Source organism: Peromyscus californicus, unplaced genomic scaffold (genome assembly GCF_007827085.1).
Source record: "Peromyscus californicus insignis strain IS unplaced genomic scaffold, ASM782708v3 Scaffold_23__1_contigs__length_62951481, whole genome shotgun sequence".
In the NCBI taxonomy this organism is placed as follows: Eukaryota; Metazoa; Chordata; class Mammalia; order Rodentia; family Cricetidae; genus Peromyscus; species Peromyscus californicus.
The window spans coordinates 9,689,139-9,709,169 of NW_026294534.1; the positions used below are offsets into that span (position 1 = coordinate 9,689,139).

General features: G+C 44.9%; 1 protein-coding gene across 1 annotated transcript in view; it reads left to right on the forward strand.

Moving 5' to 3' along the window:
- The window catches only part of Dlgap2 (DLG associated protein 2), a 747,033-nt gene that overhangs the window by 652,218 nt on the left and 74,784 nt on the right, over positions 1 to 20,031 (forward strand).

A 20,031-nucleotide genomic window follows, 5' to 3' on the forward strand; every position in this document is an offset into this window, starting at 1 on the left:
ACCAATCGGACCTTTGGTTGTTTATTTCATAATTGTGGAAATATGCTTGGGCAATTTTTGTGTCTGATTGGTTCTTTTTGTTTTTTGAGGAGTTGGGGTGGTTGGGGTAGGATCTCATGTAGCCCAGGTTGTCCTGAAATTCACTCTGTACCAAGAATGGCCCAGAACTTTTGATCCTCCTATCTCCACCTGGGTCTGATTTAAAGCATCCATTATGCATCAGGACCTGACACATCACTCCAACATTTGCATTAAGAGGGACATGTGTCTATTCAAATGACAGTGTGGGTGTGTGAATGTCTGAGGATATATCTGAACAGGGGCTTTTCTGTAGACTCTCACTTCATAAGTGCATGGGTAGAGAACAGATTTTTGTAAAGGTGAAGGAAATGGCTTGTTTTCACAAACATAAGATCAATAGACTTTGTCTGTGTGTTCAAAGGCATACCATTGATAATATAAACAGCTAAAACCCACTTGGGAAATTAGCTGTTGAACTATGCAAACCACAGTTGTTCTCAGCATCTCCCTGATGGCGTGCCCAGGATGTCAGGGAGTCTGGTTGTAAAATCTAAGAGCCTCCCGGTGCCACCTCACTTCCTATCTTGAGATAGATGCCTGTCCTGTGTGAGTGACAGCAGCAGGTGACAAGCCACTCAGGGTTCTGTGTGTCCTTAGAGTAGCTCCCCACGCTGCACAGTGAGACATCAAAGCTCTAATCAGAGGAATCACCTTGGTGTCTCCTCCACCTAGCCTGGTACTCACTATAACAAGGCAACACTATCATCATTTCTCCCGTTAAACCCAATAACTCAGGAGCATTAGCTTACAAAATGAAAACTGAAAAATTGAATTGCCGCAGAATCTTACTGGGGGAGCCGTGCAGCCTAGGGTGGCCCATAGGAGCCCTTTTTCTTGGAGAACATAGAGGTGCTTAGTGTAATTTAAACTAACCTTGTTCCTCAACTTAACTGCAGGTCCAACTGAGTTGGGGGCAGAGCCATTGGTATGGAGGAGGAGGGTGCTCTGGGCTGCATTGAGACCAGACCTAGAAACTACTTAAGTTAACCAAAGCTTTTATTTTCTAATGAGCTACATAAACAGACCATCTTTCTTCTTGAGTTTATTTATATTCAAAGACTGTTTCAAATACAATTGATTATTCTAAAATGGCATTCAAAATATAATTGTAAATATCCAGGTCTGACAGGGCTCTCATCATTGTTTCCTTTTCACACTATAGAATTTCCCAGCAGGAGTGACTCTCAAACGCTTCCTAGATACAGAGTGATCCGGAGGCTGGAAACAGGCACAAAGATTTGCTCATCTCTATGAGAGTCTGTTCTCTTCTATGCACAGGCAGTTTGGTGACCTTTGGCAGTGTTTAAAACAGCAAATGTGATGGTGGGATGAACTTGGCAGTTATCTGGGAAAAGGTCTTAAGTCTTGTCATGGTTTCATCTTTCTGCGCTCTTGGGACCATTCGTGTTCCGGCACTTCCTGTATCGCTTTGCAATCCCGTACACTAGAAGGTGTACGCAGGCTGTTAAAGCTGCCTAGCCTAGGGTGGGGGTGGCTGGGTGGAGACTGGGACTCTAGTCATCAGTTATATGTCTTCTTTTGAGCTATGTAATAGAAAATCCCCTCTGTGAAAGCTGCGGACATTCTGCTTTTGAGGCCGTACCTCTTGGAACAACACCAGAATTATTCTGCTGAAAGCTGTCTTGTCGTTCATCATGAGTGAGTCACTCCCTCATTACTGAGTTACAGTGCATCCACATTATTCACAAAGGCACTTTCACGTCCCCAGAAATGTCTCTAAAACAGTGCATGATCCTAGAAAGTCTTCGTCAAAGAAAAGTATCACCAGCAGTGACCACTGAAATCCTTGTTGCCACTGTCTTCTTGCCTCGGAGCACACGCCTCTCGGCTGCTGGGTTCACTGATCCGAATGTCTGCCTGAGGCCAGGTGGAGGCCTGCCCATCTGTACACCAGCCCCTGCTGTGTGCAGAGTGCCAACCAGAGTTCTTAGCAATTCATTTAAATATGAATTCCAAGCTACTACTGAATCCAATTTACTGCACTTTTTAATTAGCTTACGTATCAGCGTTGAGATACTTGAATTACCAATTCAAGTCTGTTATTATGAAAAGTAGAGCTAATAATTTAATTTGAGCCTTTTGCTTTGTTTTGCTTAGTTGAATTAAAAATCAGAAATCTAATAATGTTGAACCTACCTGAGCCATTCAGAGGTGAAGGCAGCGCTTTACATCTGCCGAGAAAGGAAGGCATACTCAAGAGCCATACTCTGAACTCCTCTTAAGATGAACTCTTCCTGGAGCATCAAAGTCTTTGCCTATGCATCCCTGTGTTTTCAGAGACACCTGAGTCCCATGAGGCTCGGTCTTAGTGGTCAACTGGACTGAACTGAGACATGACTAGGACCGGTGAGGACAGCCATGTGGGGCAGTGACTGGGAGGGTCAGCCCCCACCCCCAAGGTGGGTGGAAACTTCTAGTAAACAACTCAGAAGGAAGCAAAGGCTGAGGGAGAGCATGTGAGCTGCTTTGCTTTCTTTCCTGGGCAAGCGTGTCTGTGACTGCAGCAGTCCTTCACAGACACCAGACTCAAGCTTCTCCAACCTTCCATGGTGGACTCAACGCCAGTGACTCTTCTGAGAACTTCCAGACTCAACACTTCCTTTAACCTACTGAGTGTCCTTGTTTGGCCGCCATTGTTGGGCTATCCAGCCCCATGTGAAAGTCAATTAGTAATATGGGCAATTTATATATATATATATATATATATATATATATATATATGCGTGTGTGTATTTCCTTTTAGTTTTGTCCCTTTACAGGATCATTCCTAATATAGATACATAGACGCAGACGCAGACACAGACACACACACACACACACACACACACGAACATTTTATAGCCTTGGAATAGAAAAAAATGTTTAAACATTTTACATGAGAAAAAGCTATAAGATCCTGACCAATTTGAATTAACTTTAATACAATTAAAAACTTATTCAAGGTCAAAACAAAGAAGCCAGCAAACCAAAAGTGCTGTCACCGGGCTAAATGATAACAAAAAACCTGGGAGGAAACTCTTCATGGGAAGTCACATGCTCATATTCTTACTATATAAAGACATCTTAGAATCAAAAAAGAAGTTAATATAAAAACAAGTATAAATAATTAAATCTTTCTGGAGAATACGGAGTTTGGAACTGAAAAACCTAAAATTTCTTTTCTTTTTTTTTTTTTTTTTTTTTTTGAGACAGGGTTTCTGTGTAGCCTTGGCTGTCCTGGAACTCACTCTGTAGACTAGACTGGCCTTGAATGCATAGACATCTGCCTGCCTCTGCCTCCCAAGTGCTGGGATTGAAGTGTACCATTATCACCACCCAGCCTAAAATTTATTCTGAAAATTTTTCTATAGATTATAAAAACATAAAAGAAGATAGCAGTGTCCTCTGCTTGACTGTGTGCTCCTGAAAATGCTTTGGAATACCTGAGTGCCCACCCTGGGGTAGGTGGGTGAGCGCGCTGCTGAAGACAAACCTCAACAGGGTAGCTCCCAGCAGGGAAATGGGCAAGCTGGCTCCTATACCCCAGGAATGGCATACTCTACCAGCTCAGCTCTTGGCCAGAGTCTCCTATTGATAAGCGCCAAGCACCTGGCAGAGCAGGGGGTGGGGCATTTCCACCTCCAAGCATGAATACCATTCACCTTACTTTTCTGTTCCACAAATGACAGAAAAATTTAAGGGGAAAGGAACTGGGGACAAGACTCGGTAGATAGACTGCTTGGAGCACAAATGTGAAGGTATCCTGAGTTGGGATACCTAGGAAATGATCCAAACAGGAGCTGGAGAGATGGCTCAGCTGTTCAGAGAGAGGACCCAAGTTGGACCAGGCATCAGGTGGTTCACAGCCATCTGACACCCTCTTCTGGCCTCCACATGCAATTGCTCTCATGTGCTATGCACATACCTATACAGACATATACTTTTTAAACAGATGGGGGGAGGGCTATTGCCCAGGTCAACATCCACACAGCTCATTGAACTTAGAGAAGTGGAGCCTTCACCCCTATGTTCTAGTCTCTTTGGTGTGGGAAGGTACTCTGCAAGCGGCGAAAAGAGAACCCTGGACACCAACCCAGCCACAAAATCCTCCACCTACAGTCTGCCCTGCCTGCACGATGTGCTGGGGCAATGGTGGCACAGAATTGTGAGAGTCTGGTTTAACATGAGGCCCATACCACAAGAGGGAGCCCATGCCCTACACTACCTGGATGGCCAGGAACCAGAGACTGGGTAGACTAGAGACCTAGGATAGAACCAAACTCAATTGGGAAAAAGAAATCAATGAAATGACTCTTAATGATAGTCTGCTGTACTCATCAATCGGTGCCTTGTCCAGTCATCACCAGAGAGGCTCCCTCCAACAGCAGATGGGAGCGGGTACAGAGACCTAACAAACAGAATAGAAAGAAATCACCAAACAAGCTTGAAGAGAAAAACTGCCTTTGGGCAAAAGCGGAGATGAGCATGTAGGAAATGTGGGAGATGTGCAGTGGTCCAGCACACCGTGGGAACGCCAGAGAGACAAAAAGGGAGTGAGGCAGAGGACACCTGAATAAATAATGGCTAAGAAGTTCCCAGACTAATGAGATGCAACAATTGTGAGGATCTCTGATGGACACCAGAGCCAATGCAAACCCCAGCATAGTTATGCATATCACACTGTATCAGAACCAAAGGATACGGAGAAAAACAGCTGGCACATTGAACACAGAGAAGCAAAGAATTGCAGCAAGCATTTCATGGCCAATTGTTCAGGTTGGGAGGCATGGAAGAGACATTTCTAGCATGGCAGGGGTGAGGGTCTACTAGCCATACTCTATCCTAGACCCAGCAAAAATTATTCTCTATGAAGACTTCCCGAAACAAAATAAAACAAAAAACTGAGAAAGAATCGGCTTGTCAAGAATCTGCCATGAATAGTGAAGGGTTTCATCCCAGATTGAATATCAGCCTTGCAAAGACTCCTCCCTGGCTCAGACTCTGTCTTGGAAGGTGAATTGGCAATCCCTTCAAAATTCTAACAGCCCTGACTCACTTGCTTTTTCTGGTGAGTCCCCATTGTACATGTGGGCTGTGAAAGCCACCTTCAAGAGCTGAAGATGTGGCTCAGTGGACAGAATGCTTGCCTCCGTTCACAAAGTCCTGGGTTCCATTTCCAATACCATGTAAATTGGGGGCAGTGGTGGTACACACCTGTAGTCCAGCACTCAGGAAGAGGAGGCAGTAAGATCAGAAGTTCAAAGTCATCTTCAGCTACATATCTAGTTTGAGGCCAGCCTAAGCTACATGAGTTCCTATCTCTTGTCTATAAAAAAAATTTTAGCCGGGCGGTGGTGGCGCATGCCTTTAATCCCAGCACTCGGGAGGCAGAGCCAGGCGGATCTCTGTGAGTTCGAGGCCAGCCTGGGCTACCAAGTGAGTTCCAGGAAAAGGCGCAAAGCTACACAGAGAAACCCTGTCTCGAAAAACCAAAAAAAAAAAAAAAAAAATTTAGAAAGCCTTGTTCAGATCGGCCCCCAGGTACCCCCAACCCTGACACTCGAATCACAGGCTGCTCTCTCATCTTTGTGCTTCTAACCAGCCACACTCCCAGCAGCACCCTGCACCATTCATGGCAGATTCTTCATGAGCAGCCTGACCTCCGAGGATCTGAGAGATGTTAGTCCTTATTGCCAAACCTGATCCCTGCTGTTTCCCGAGAACACTCCTTTCAACCCCAAGCTCAGGATGGTCCTCTTGGAAACTCTGGAGGAGATTCCCTTGCCATCTAGTCCATGGGAACACAGCGCGTCATATCCATCCACTATCCTGTCTCCTCTCCATTATTCTGATAAAAATATCCTGTTCAAAAGCAACGGAGGAGAGAAATCAGTTTACTTGGCTTATGAGCCCAAGTAACATCCCATCATTTGGGGGAAGTTGAGGCAGAAACTCAAGGAGCTAGCTGCACTATATCCAGAGTCAAGAGCGAAGGTGATGAAAGCATCCTTGCATCCTTATGTGCTTGCCTTTCCTCATTCTTGTCCTGTTCAGGGCCCAGCCCATGACATGGTGCTGCCTGTATTCCGAGAGGGTCTTCCTGCCTCGCTTAACTATCAAACAGGGTAATCCCCGTGACAGTTACACCCATAGGCAAACCTGATCTAGACAATTCTTCAACTGAGATGCCCTCCTCAGATGACTCTGGGCCATGTCAAGTTGACAAAGCTAACCAGCACACCTACTTTCTGCATTTCCCGTGAGTCCACACACCAAGGAAGGCGGGGACCATCTTCTACAGCATTGCTGTCATAGACTCATTGCTCAGCTCATTACTGAATATATAAAAATAGTAATTTAGAAATCACATGCAGGGACGATTGCTGGTAAACCTAACTAATACACTGTTACTAGAGACACCTGTCAGTAACCATCAGGACAGGAGAAGCCTGTGCATCCAAGCCACACTTGCCAGCTTCTTACACTCTGTACTATTAGTCAAGGGAGCCCATGCCTTCCAGATAGCACACACCTTAGACCGGCAGTGTTTCAATTAGCAGGAAGCCATATGCTCCCTGGTGGAAGGCTCCCCTCCCATGGTTTCCATGGCTATCTGATAGCTTCCAGATTCATAATTTCTGTTGGAGACCAGGGTGGATTTCAGTGCCAGGCCGTGTGAAGCGCTTGCCAGCTCTGTGCCCGTGTTTGCATCTCTGAGTCCAGCTTTCCGATGCCAGGCAGCTCATGATGACCCCAGCAGGGACACGACTTCTGTGAGGAGGCTGAGCACTTGGCGTATGTCTTTCAGGTCCCTGCCATCAGGAAGCAATGCCTCAGCACCGTTGGCAGTCTGTGACACTGGGTCTGCACCTTGGGATGTGGTCCTGTGCTGCCAGGGTCTCGTCCCCTGGTTGTTCCAGGCATCCCGGCTGCATAGCTCCGACCTTATTCCAGTTGTTCTGTAGATCTTTCGCATGCTTCCTGACTTCATTTTTCATGTGCACCCCGGGCTAGATTGATAGCTCAGTTGTTTGTTGTGCACAGCACAAGGACTTGAGTTCAATCCCCAGAACCTACATCAACTAACGAGGTGTGACATCCTTCTCTAGTGACTAGCCCTGGAAGTGTAGTCCTCAATCAAGGAAATGTCTCTGTGAAATAGACAAACCATTAAAGAAAACCATAACAATCAAAATGCAGAGTTGCGGAGCCCAGTCCCAATGGATATACATCTACCAAAACAACTCCCCCACCGAAGGTTCAGAGGTCGTTTTGAAAGAGCATCGAGGATCGTAAGGGCCAAAGGATCAAGGAGTTTGCTGTGAGACTGTGTCTCCTTGTAATGTCAGAAGCTACACCCGTGATGTCTCGCTCACATCACTGCCTAAACATAAGCAGGACATGGACAGTGACAGTAGTCATGCCACGGTGAGCAGAGGAAGTCCAGGAGGCCCCAACCCTACACTGCTTCTGTAGTATTGGAGGAGGCATAGAAAGGTGGAGACCTGGGGTTCACTGGCCAGTTAGCCCTGCCCAATTAGCAATTCCAAGCGGAGAGAGATCTGACCTCAAAAAGCAAGGTAGACAGCACCTGAAGAGCGACACCTGATGTTGACCTCTGCCTCCACACCCACAGGCACACACATGTCTGTGCATATACAAATAACCCTCAACCTTTGATGTGCACACACACACCTAAGTTTTAAACAATAAAGCAAATACAGGCTGGAGATGGGATGCAGTTCAGCGGTACAGCATGTCCTCATCATGTGTGAGGCCCTGCATTTGATCCCCCGTACCAAAAATAATTAAAAAAGAGAGAGGGCTGGCAAGATGGTGTCTCATGTAAAAGCAACTGCCACCAAGTCTGACAACCCAAGTTCAATCTTTGGAACCGTAATTATGGAAGGAGAGAACAGACTCCGACAAGTTGTCCTCTGACATCTATGTCCATGACATGACGTGAGCATGCACATATGGATGTCCGTACATACATGAGTGCATACATACATACATACATACATACACATGTATATGTTCATTCATTGATTTTAAAACATTATTCGTTCTTTGAGAATTTCATACACTGTATTTTGATCATATTCACCCCTCCACATCTCCTTCCAGACCTCCTCCTTTCGTACCCACCAACTTTGTGTCCGTATTTTTCTCAACCCTCTGAATCCATTTGTGCCGTGTATATACTCTTAGGTGTATGGCCACCTGCCTGAATGTGGTTGACCGCCAGGGGTCACACCCTTAGAGAAAATGGAGTCTCCCCTTCCCAGCAGCTATCAGTTAGCAATGGCTCCTCAGCTAGGGGTAGACTTCATGCCTACCTCCCCAATCCGTGCTGGGAGTCTGTTTGAAGCGAGCTTACACAGACCCTGTGCTGTTTACAACCCCTGTGAGGTGTATTTGACACTGTTCTGCTGTACAACATTGTTTCACTGTAGCCTCTTGTCTCTGGTCGTTAGCACCTTCTGCTCTCTCTTAGGCAGTGATTTCGGAGCCTCGGGATGCAGGGTATATTAGAGATAGCCCATTTAGGACTGAACATTCCATAGTCTTATCCTGCACACCTTCATCAGCTGTGGGCCTCTGTGTGAACTGCCATTTACTTTTACCTTTCTAATGGGATTTGAGAGGTGACTTAATCTAAGAGTATAGCAATAAGACATTAAATGTCAATTAATACTATGGCCATTTGCTATAGTAATAGTAGGTTCTCCTCTAGTGCCTATGACCTGTCTAGCCACAAGTTCTTGGACTGATAATGGTACATATTTTATCTTGTGAAGCAGGTCTTAAATCCAATCAGAAAGTAATTGGTTATTTTTTCTGATATTCATGCCAGTATTATACCAGTAGTCATGTATTGCCAGGCCAGTCATTGTCACAGCTCATGGGAGTCACTGTTGGAGAAGGTTGGTGTTTCCTTTTCTCCTCTGGCAGCGTGACAGCACCTTCAGCACTTTGAAAGCTCGCCAGCAGTTTTGAAGCTACAGGGTGAGCACCAGCTTGACTTCCCCATGTTCTGCAACTCAAGTTGATGGTGGCTCCAGCAATAAGTCTTACCATCGAGTTCTAGAAGGTAACAAAGAGCGATGGCACTAGTCTGTAATGTTAAAGGGTCTACAGAACCTCACTTGTCAAAACCTTGAAAAGAGGTAGATCATTCCTGATACCCGGTATTTTATTTGTTAGCCTGTGGTAGCTAGTAGGGACATTGTTATAGGGACTCTACTTAATCTCTTTTATATATGGATGCATGTATGTGTACATATGTATATGGAAGCTTCTGCAGTATTGTTTTTCATATGATTATGTCTAGAGGTATTTAATGTTAATTGCCCCTCCCTGTATTACCTCCTCTACCCTGCCTTCCCACCCCACCCTATTTAATCAACTTCAGTTCAATTATTTTCCTACCCACCTTCATATCACTGTGTTCTATCTTCTCTCCCTTGACAGCCCCACATGGCACCTTACTAGTTTCCTGGTCCCTATGAATATTCCAGCTGAAACACACACATCTGAAGTTTCAAATATAACATCTTAAAAATGAGAGAAAACATTCAACATTTGCCTTTTGGGGTCTGGGTTACCTCAGTCAAAATGATTGTTTCCAACTCCATCCATCCATTTACCTGAAATTTGATGTTGGTTTTTTAACAGCGAAACAAGATTTCATTGTACAAATGTACAACATTTTCATTATCCATTCATCTACTGATGTGCACACACACACACACACACACACACACACACACACACACACACACATAAATAAATGAAATTTAAACATTTTTAAAATACAAGGAAGAGCCACAGCACTGATTACAGCAGATGTTGTCACTAACTATCCCACCCAAGTGTGTAATGCATACTTCACTAACTATCCAACCCAAGTATGTGATGCATACTTCAGACCTATAGTCTGTCAAGACATGTCACATATGACCCATTGTGTGACTCAGGGACAAACCAAAAGAGCAGCATAAGAAGTCTGTCCTATGTGTTAGTCACAGTGAGAAATCCTCCCAAAGGGATGTCTGTAAGAAACCCAAGGTCATGAGAGTTCTTCAACACAGTGTCAGCCCTCTGTGCCATATCAGGGCCTGCTTCAGAACACATCAGCCAGCTAATTAAATGAACTATTAAATCAATTGTTTAAATTGTGAAAATAATTACACTCGTGGTAAAAGCCTTGCACAAACATAATTGCAGGAAGTTGAGTGTGCTGTGTCATTGACATTCCATGGATCCCACCACCTAGATGCTCTCACATGCATGCAAGCATGTACATGCAGGTATAAATTATAAAATTAAGATGGGATCATAAGTGTACTGTGCACTGTTTTCCTCTCCACTGTTTTATTAACTTTCAGCTACAACTACAACACACTACCACGTTAGCAACTTAACACAAAACAAACTTACCATCGGAAAAGGCTGGGTCCTGTGCCTGGCACGGCTCCCACTGGGTGGCATCCGTGGTGGTGTCGGTACACTTCACTCTTTACTGGAGGCTCTGGGTAGGGGCTGGTTTTCCCTCAGGTCAAGCTGCTGCACTGTAAGCTAGAGACCCTCAAGTCCCTGCTGACAGTCACCCAGGGTTAGCTCCCCACTTGTAGAGGCACTCACAGAAGCATGTTCTGGCTGGTGGCCTCGACTTCATACTCACAGCCAGCTAGAGAGGGAATACCCATTTCACCCTTCAGACCTCTCCTGTACCATCTCCATGTTGCTTCTCCTGCCTTCCTCTTCTGATTTCAGGGTGTCTGAGAGAGCAGTGGCCCCACCTGGATGATCTGGGTTATTCTTCTACCTCAAAGTCTGCTGATGAGGACCTTGGTTACATCTAGTTGTCTTCCCTCCGGCCACCTAGTTATGGCACATTTGTAGATGGCATCAGTGAGAGTTGAAGGTCATAAGGTCAGAACCTCAACAACCCTGAGCAGCCTTCTCTCACAGCCTGTAAATCTAGCTCGCCCCAATCTGGATTCGGTGAATAGCTAAGCTGTAATGTAAGTTCGCACTTCACTGCTGGGGAACTGCCTCTAAGTTTCCATGATGGCCAACAGAGCTGCAAGTGATGCTGTGAATGATGCTGACCTACTTCCTACCTGCACAGTTCTCTTTGGCAACACAACAAAGGAATTCTCCTGGGGTGTGTCTGCCTCCAAATCTTTCATCTTTGTCAGGGAAAGGGAGAAGGCTCTGGATAGCTTGGAAGCAATTCCACACGGCTTAATGCATCCACAGCTTAGCACCTTGTCTCTGTGAAGTCCTGAGGGAGAGGGACGGAGACGCATCCCAGGCTGGCCGACTGCCTATCTCCCTGAAAACACTAACAAGATGCTTTCTTAGAAATACATGTGCTGAAGAGCTTCTTGGGAATCTCTCAATTTTTAGGGCATTTAGCTTTGGACATAATATCTGTCCTTCTGCAGAAACCCATTGTCAATTCATCTGTCCATAGAAATCATTCCATCTTAAGAATAGTGCCTAGCCCTCTGCATAGCGAGACAGTTATGTAGTTTGATCTGCTTAAGGGGTCCCCTGGCAGAATCCATCCCTGGTGCATGAGCAGGTTTTTTGGAGCCCACTACCTACGATGGGACACCTCGAACAGCTTTGAGGCAGGGGGAGGGGCTTGGACCTGTCTCTACTAAACGTACCAGGCTCTGCTGACTCCCCATGGGAGGCCTTACTTTCTCGTAGTGGGAAATGAGGGGATTGATTGGAGGGGGGAGGTTGGAGGGGCAGGAGGAAGGAAGATAATTTTAATTTTAAATTCATTAAGAAAATTTTCTTAATAGAAAAACAAAGTAGTGCCTAGAACCTCCCTCTGCACTTGCTTCCAAGGAGAGATAACATTGGGTACAGTGATCTGTCAGCCTCAGAGGTTATCCCAAGAGGAAAAGTGGCCTTCTAGGGAGAGGCCGGAAGCAGCAGTGCTAAGGACCACATCACATAACAAGCTCAGATTGAATTTCCAATTTTCTTTTGTTTTCCCGTTTCCTAATTTACCCATTTTGTGAATTCCTTATATCTCTTTTGTTCTTCAGCCAGATGTGAGTGCTTAGTAATTAATTTGTTATGAAAAGTTAAAGACTATAAATCTTCCTAGGGATGCATCTTTAGCAGATCTCAGATGCACTGGCATGCAATGCTTCTATTTTCTAGATATTCTGCAATTTTTATTTTGATGTCCATTTTCACTGAGGAATTAAATGAATGAATGGAGGTGAGCTAGAAGTACTGGGAGAAACACAGTTACTCTTAATAACTCTTCTTTTTTATTATCTTTACCAATAGAAATGTAAATGTGTTTAATACGTGCCTCTTTTTAACCCTCTCAGAGGGAAATCTGTTTAGATACATTACATAAAATTTCCCTTTCTTCTTCTGATCCAATTCAAGGTCCTAATTTTTCATTCATGTGACACTCACAGCTACAAAATGCATTCTGTGCCATCAGTCATGCAGTGAACATGTTTTGGCTTATCTTCATCTACTAGTAACTTATATATTTCTCCAGGGGACCCAGACCCGTGGAGGCTCATCCCAAGATGACTGGCAGATAGCTGCACACACATAGTCAAATCAAACAATGAAGTGTTCCAAGCAACCATTCCTTATGTGTGACAGGTGAGGTGTTCTAGTTTCACAGACCCTCACGATGTCTGCCAGAGGCCATGCACTTAGGATTTCTGTTAATGACCTGTAACCTGATGGTTATTGAAGGCCTGACCCTCAAGATTCCAGCTGAGACATTGAGAAAGGATTCAGCCTCAAACTATAAGATTAAGGCATGGTCAGAATGATAGTAAACCCAGTGCTGGAAGCAGTGGTGGGCATTACTAAGTCATACTATGTGGAATTCACTTGAATGGTCAAGACAATGGGATCTGTGTAGTTCACTGTCGCCTTTGGAGTATGATACCTAGTTATACCAACTCATGTATTTATTCATAAGAATGCGTCAAAGACTGACTTTGTACATCATCACATGAATGATTTTAGCCAATAAAGAAGTGTGAAGGCAGTGGGGACACCAGCAGGGCACCCACACCAAGATACTCAATTAAAAATGACAAAAGCCATCTTCACAGTTTTTTTTAAAAAGTGAAATTTTAATAATTGCCTCTCTTTGTGAAGTAAGTGTTTTGATTTGAATTAAAACTGCTTTCAAAGTCTCTTCCAGTGAGCAGTTTGGCAACCTGTGTTTTAAAATGCACACCTTAATTTCCCTCTGGGTCCTAAGGAAGCAGGAAGACTGTAATAAATATTTAAGCAAAGCAGAAAATCTCGACAGAAGTTGAATCTCTCACTGTTATTTATGATAAAGAATTACAAATACTAGTCCTCATTGGGCTAGGAAATGATGAGTCATTTATTTGTGATCAATTTCCAAAGGTCATCAAAATGTTTTCATCATGAAGAAAATTGTGGCATTGTTATATTGAAGATACCATCATCCCCAGCTTGCTAAGGGCTGATCGCCTTGGATATGCTTGGCAGAACTATGAAGGCTTTGTGAGAAGCTTGGGTGGGGAACCTGAGGGTACTCACTGAGTACAGAGGTAGCATCTTGGTCAGAAATGACTCCTTCAGTTAAGTATACCATAGGACATATGAGCAGTGTCCTGGGGACCCTGGCCTTGTCATGGCAGCCAGAGAGGGAGTAGATATTCATACAGGAGAAAAACGTGTCCCACTGCTGTTGCCTCAAAGATGTGTGTCCAAGTAGAAAAAAATTTGAGTTTCCTGGGTCAGAAAGGACCTGGTTTACTAACTCTCAGATAAGCCTGGAGTAGCACATCCATATTGATGGAGCGGGGGGGGGGGGGGGGGGGGGGGGGGGGGACAGAAAAGCAAATGTTTTTCCCATCTGTGTGACTTAAGGGAGCCCTGATCCTGTGCAGAAAAGGATTACAACACTGAGCTCTTGTACAGATCAGCTTAGGCTGCAGAGCCTAGAACCTGCCACTCAGCGGCATGACTGTCACAGGGAGACAGAAGCACACAGAGCTGGTGAGTGTGCATCCAGAGAAATGTGCATATCAAAGACTGACGTCTGAATCCACAGGGCAGGTGCGGGCTGAATATCCTAGGAAGAAATGATGTTGCAGTTTGAGTCTGAAGGCCAGTGGCTTTTTGGAAACTGAATTCCCTCTTGCTTGGGCAATCCAGTCTTTTTTTTTTTTTCTTAAATACTCTGCTGATGAGTATTGGATGAGTCCCCCAGTCCATTCCAGAGGGTCATCTGCTTTACTGAAATCATATTTGACTCTAGGAAATCAACTTAAATGGGTACCAAAATTCTAACCATGGCTGTCTTTGGGTGGTGAATTAGCCAGTGAGTTTTATTTCCTTTTCATTGTTTTCCCTTTTTATTAATTTATTATTTATTTATTTATTTATTTGTTGATTTATTTATTTTACCAAAAATGTGTGTCATGTTAACATAAGACAAGATACTCAAAAGGAGACTGTTGTCTTTTGAGATATGGGTAACCTGTAAATCTGTTTCCCAGACAGTCACGTTACATTTTAAAAGCTATGAGCAGAGTTGTCATTTAAAGCATGTGTGATGAAGCTTCAAAAACAAGATTGATTTCCAAGGACACAGCCTCATTTTGTGTCCCCAAGACCACTGTGAAAGTGCGAGAGCACTAAAGACAGACGTGTATCCCAGGAAACGGTGACTCTGTAGCCTCCCCTGGGAGAGAAATAAACACTGGGATGGGGCTGAGCCAGAAGCCTCCATGACCACCACTCCCTTTGGGAGGCAGGCTGTCGTGGCTTCTGGGGACTGCAGAGCAGAGTAGCCCCTACTACTCTATGGTCATCTATCTACACTGGATAGACTCCACACTTCTGGAGTCCCAAAGCCCCAGGTCTGGGTGTGCTTGTGCCAGCTCCTCTACAAGCTCCAGGAATTATCCTTTTTGGTCCTTCCAGCAGCAGAGCCTTGTAGCCATAGCACACGAGTCTTGGCCTCATCTCCCAAGACCTGCCTATGTCTGTCTCTTGTCTTTTGCTCACATGGCCTCCTGAGCACTCCTTACTCTTCATACTCTAACATGAAAGCTGTTCTCTCCTTCCTGCCCAGCACCTCTTTCCTGACTGCTACCTCCAGCGTTCCCTCCCATAGCATCATTGAGTCCTGTGCTTCCAGCACCATGCTAGGCCCAGCAAGATGGGGCAGTGGCTCAAACCCAGACACTCTTCTATGTCGTTGTGACCTCTGTAGAATGTATACAGAGATGCTGTGCCCTGGAGGACATAGACAAGTTTGCAGGTACCTATGGCCACTTGCCTGTCCCTACCTACCTTGCAGGACCCCCGATCACCTTCAAGATCAGATCTATACACTTTACCAAAATAAGGGAACCCTATATTCACTTTGTCAATATGCATTGATAGTTCTGGGCTTTATACCTTGGCATCTATATACCTAATTATGATGCAGATGACAAAGCTTTGATTGGAGATAACAATGCCCTGGAAAGTATCACAGCCAAGAGCCTCTGAGTCTCACAGAGGAGCAGAGACCTCTTTACATAGACATGAGACAGTGGAGCTATAGGATGGATGGGGGAAGATGAGCATCACGTGGGCCTTCTAGACCAGAACTCTTCCCCCTCTTCATTCCATCTGGTACCTAATGGTACCGTGGATCAGTGTATTGTGTATCTTCACACATCATCTTCCACCCAGCCGTATACTTCCCCTTGTGCCTGATGTCTTCTGTGTCCAGCTTTGGTGGTCCCTTGGCCACAGCTTCTCAGCACACACCAAGCTGATTGGACAAACAGCTGGGGGCCTTGTGGTCACAGCTCTCTGATTGTTCCATATACTGGTTCTGACCAATTTGTATTTATCACAAATCTTCACAAAATTCTCCTTTTTATCTGTTCTTACTACCCTACGGTCAATTGTGCTCAGCAAAGTTCTCCAATCATAAAACCTGTGCAAAAGCCAGGCGGCGGTGGTGGCGCACGCCTTTAATCCCGGCACTCGGGAGGCAGAGCCAGGTGGATCTCTGTGAGCTCAAGGCCAGCCTGGGCTACAGTGCACGATCTAAGACATGCACCAATACTACACAGAGAAAACCTGTCTCGGGGGGGAAAAAAAACCTGTGCAAACTCTTTACGCATTGTTTTCCAATCTCTGTCTCTGTGTGTGTGTCTTTTTCTCTCTCTCTCTCTCTCTTTCTCTATTCTTCCTCTCCCCTCCCTCTTCCCTTCCTCCCTCTCGTCCCCTCTCTATCTCTGTCTCTATCATCTCTTTTTCTGTGTGTGTCTCTTTTTTCCGGTCCTGGTGATTGAACCTAGGGCTTTCAACAGTCTAGACAATGTGCAAAGACCCATTTGATGCCCATCTTCCCCCAGCTCTCTCCTGGCTCCGTCACCATGATGGAATTAGAAACCAGCCCCAGTTTCTCAAGTCTTTATGGAATGATGAGTGTCCCAGAATCCTCTCTCCTTCCTCCCCCAAAATGACATCTCTCCTGACTTTACTCCTGCTCTTTTACTCGAGAAAGACATCCCTGAGACTGAAATGATCCCACAGCACAGGGTCTCTCACAGCTCAACCTGGCATCTCAGAATGCCATCCAGGCATGGCTTCAAGGATAGTAACACCTTCTGTCCTCAGCTGGGGCTTCCCACAAGGACTTCCTTCCAGGGCCTTGTTTTGTACACAGGATTTCCAAACGAGATGTCTCTACTGTGAGTATTTTCCTTGTCATCTCCTAGTGTTCCATGTGGTGTGGTTGTAGTGTTTTAGTTACAGGAGTTTTCCTTCCATCTTTCCTTTTCTTTCCTGAAGCAGGGTCTCACTTTATAGCCCTTCTATTCTAGAATGTTCTATCCTCCTATTGTAGCCTCCAAGATTTAAGATTACAGCTCTGCAGCGCCATGCCTGGCTCATTAGTTTGTCCCTCTACTCTCTGATGAAATTGATACTTCTTTGGATGTAAAGTCCGGGTGCACTCATTTCTTTCTCTCTCCCACAGTCACTGTCAGGCTGTCCTGTTCAGGGGCATTGCTAAGTGACTGCAGCAGCATAGTGGCTTTGCTATAGTGATACAATGGCATTTTAGCTTAAATGTGCACGCAGTGAGCGAATACTTGGTCATCTAACATAGAGGGCATGGATGGAAGTTCCTGCTGTTGGCCCCTACATTTGTGGTATGGATTATGCAAATTGTTTATTAAATTCAGCATTTGTCATTAAATAACGCTATACTAAACACAATCTTGGAGTGACTTATGGATAATTCCCCTCAATGAGAAATCCAGAAACTAAGAGAAAGTTGTCTGAACATCTCTGACAAACATTTCAAACCAAACTGGGAAGATGGTAGAAAGAGTTTCCCTAGAATCCCTGCCCTTGACATAGTACTACAAGGTCAGAAGAGATTCCCTGCCTCTCATCTCAGGAAATAAAAGGGGTGATTGACATGGACACCACCCCAGCTTCTCCAGCTGGTTCCCTAAAGGTCTGGCTTCTAACTTGCAATCCTTGGAGATCTGAATGATCTACATAGTTCAGCTGCCTGGAGAAGATGGAAATGGTGGATTGGACATAAATATACATACACATACACACACACACACACACACACACACACACACACACACACACACACACATACACATACGTATACACATACACATACATACACATCCTCACCCTGCCTAGCAAAAAGCACATGGCAGCAATACCAGCAATCAACTTCCTCTGGGGAGCAGAATTGGTGCATGCTCCCAGTGCTCCTACTTTGCTAAGGCTAGTATCTCTCTTCAACACTTGGAATTTTGGTGGGTCCAGCAACTTCTAGCTAACTTGGAAGAGAGTTAATGAATTGAGCTAATCGATGTTATGGCTCCTTCCTCCCACTCAGCAGAAAGCGAGCAGGGACAAAGGAGCCTGCTTCTCACTGGAAAGGGAAGGTTGACAAAGGCGCTCAGAATCTCTGGTCAAAAAGACCACTGAAGTTCTTTTCATGTGAGTCAAGGTTAGGAGAAGAGCCCTACCCACCCCCTACACACACACACACACACACACACACACACACACACACACACACACACGGTGTGGATGCCACTTATAAAGCCAAGGAAGACAAAAAGTAAAAGTAACAATGGAACTAGAAACAAACACCAGTGAAAAAGAGTTACATGATTTATTGGACAGAGAATTCAAAATACGTGTCATGAAAGGGCCTATCACCATAGTCAAGAAAATGGGAAACGAATGTGACTTTCAACAAAGTGAACACATGAAGAAGAAAAAAAGCACAAAACTGCATCATGAAATATAACTGAACTGAAGCTGTTTGAGGATTCCACAGCAGACTAGGTCAAGCAAAATCCAAAAACATAGTCATTACAAATAATTCAGTCAGAGAAAGGATGAAAAAAAAAGAGTAAAGAGTGCTTATGGACTGTTCACAGGAAACACACCTCCAGTTTGAAGACACGCAGGCTAAGGAGTGGAGAATGATATTCCATGTCAATGGAACATGGAGAGGGTAACTGTGGCTCTTGGCCATTTATCATAAAGATCTTAGTTGTGGTTTTGTTTTGCTCTCTCTCTCTCTCTCTCTCTCTCTCTCTCTCTCTCTCTCTCTCTCTCTCTCTCTCTCTCTCTCTCTCTCTCCTTGCCTGTTCTTCTTTGCTAGTTTCCTGGTTGTTGGTTGTCCTTGTGTACCCACCCCATTCCAAACCCTGTCTGTCATGTCTGTTGCTTTGTCTCGTCTACCTGGAGCCAGGTAGACTGCACTGAGGCCCTTAGTAAGGGCTCATCCAATAAGCAAATGTATGAAGAGAAGAAATTAATTTTTGAGGCCCACCGTGTTCACACCATATGGCCAATGCTCAGCAAATTTTGTTGATTGTATTAATATGGCATAAAGAGTAGGGTATTGTCTTATTAGAGAGCAGTTGATATTTCTTATTAATGATAAGTTGTGGCCAGTAGATGCCATTGAAAGTGGGTTTCTTTTAAAGTAATCCATTTCCAGACAGGTTGTACATTATCAAGATTCTTTACTCTGAGCCGGGCGGTGGTGGTGCACGCCTTTAATCCCAGCACTTGGGAGGCAGATCTAGGTGAATCTCTGTGACTTCAAGGCCAGCCTGGTCTACAGAGCAAGAACCAGGACAGGCCCCAAAACTGCACAGAGAAACCCTGTCTTGAAAAAAAAAAAAGATTCTTTACTCTGAAAATGAAAGTCCCAAACAAAGTAGGAATCAGGCAAGCTCGTACAACCTACTGTCCAAGGCATCTGCAGCTGGAGGTGTGAATTCCTAGTTCAGACAAGGCTGCCTGGACCTAGTTCTTGTTGCCTATGCTTCTGCTTCATCGGACCTGCCTGGGCCATGGCAGGGTACCTCTAACTATCCCAGGTGTCTTAGTTAGGGTTCTATTGCTGTGAAGAGACACCATGACCACAGCAACTCTTATAAGGGAGAACATTTAATTGGGGCTGGCTTACAGTTTCAGATATTTAGCCCATCATCATCATCATCACCATCATCATCATCAGAAGAAGAAGAAGAAGAAGCATGATGGCATGCAGGCAGACTTGGTACTGGAGAAGGAGCTGAAGAGCTCTACATCTTGATCTGTAGGCAGCAGGAAACTGTGTCCCACAATGGGCAAGCTTAAGCATGTAAGACCTCAAAGCCCACCTCCACAGTGACATACTTCCTCCAAGACCATACCTACTCTAACAAGGCCACACCTCCTAATGGTGCCACTCCCTATGGACCAAGCATTCAAAAACATGAGTCTATGGGGGCCATCCCTATTCAAACCACCACACCAGGCTACAGGCTCAGAGACTTTGATGCAGCAGAGCACATCTTCACTGACAAAGAGCAGCAGCTAGCTCCTTCATCCCATAGGCATCCACTCAGTTCCTAT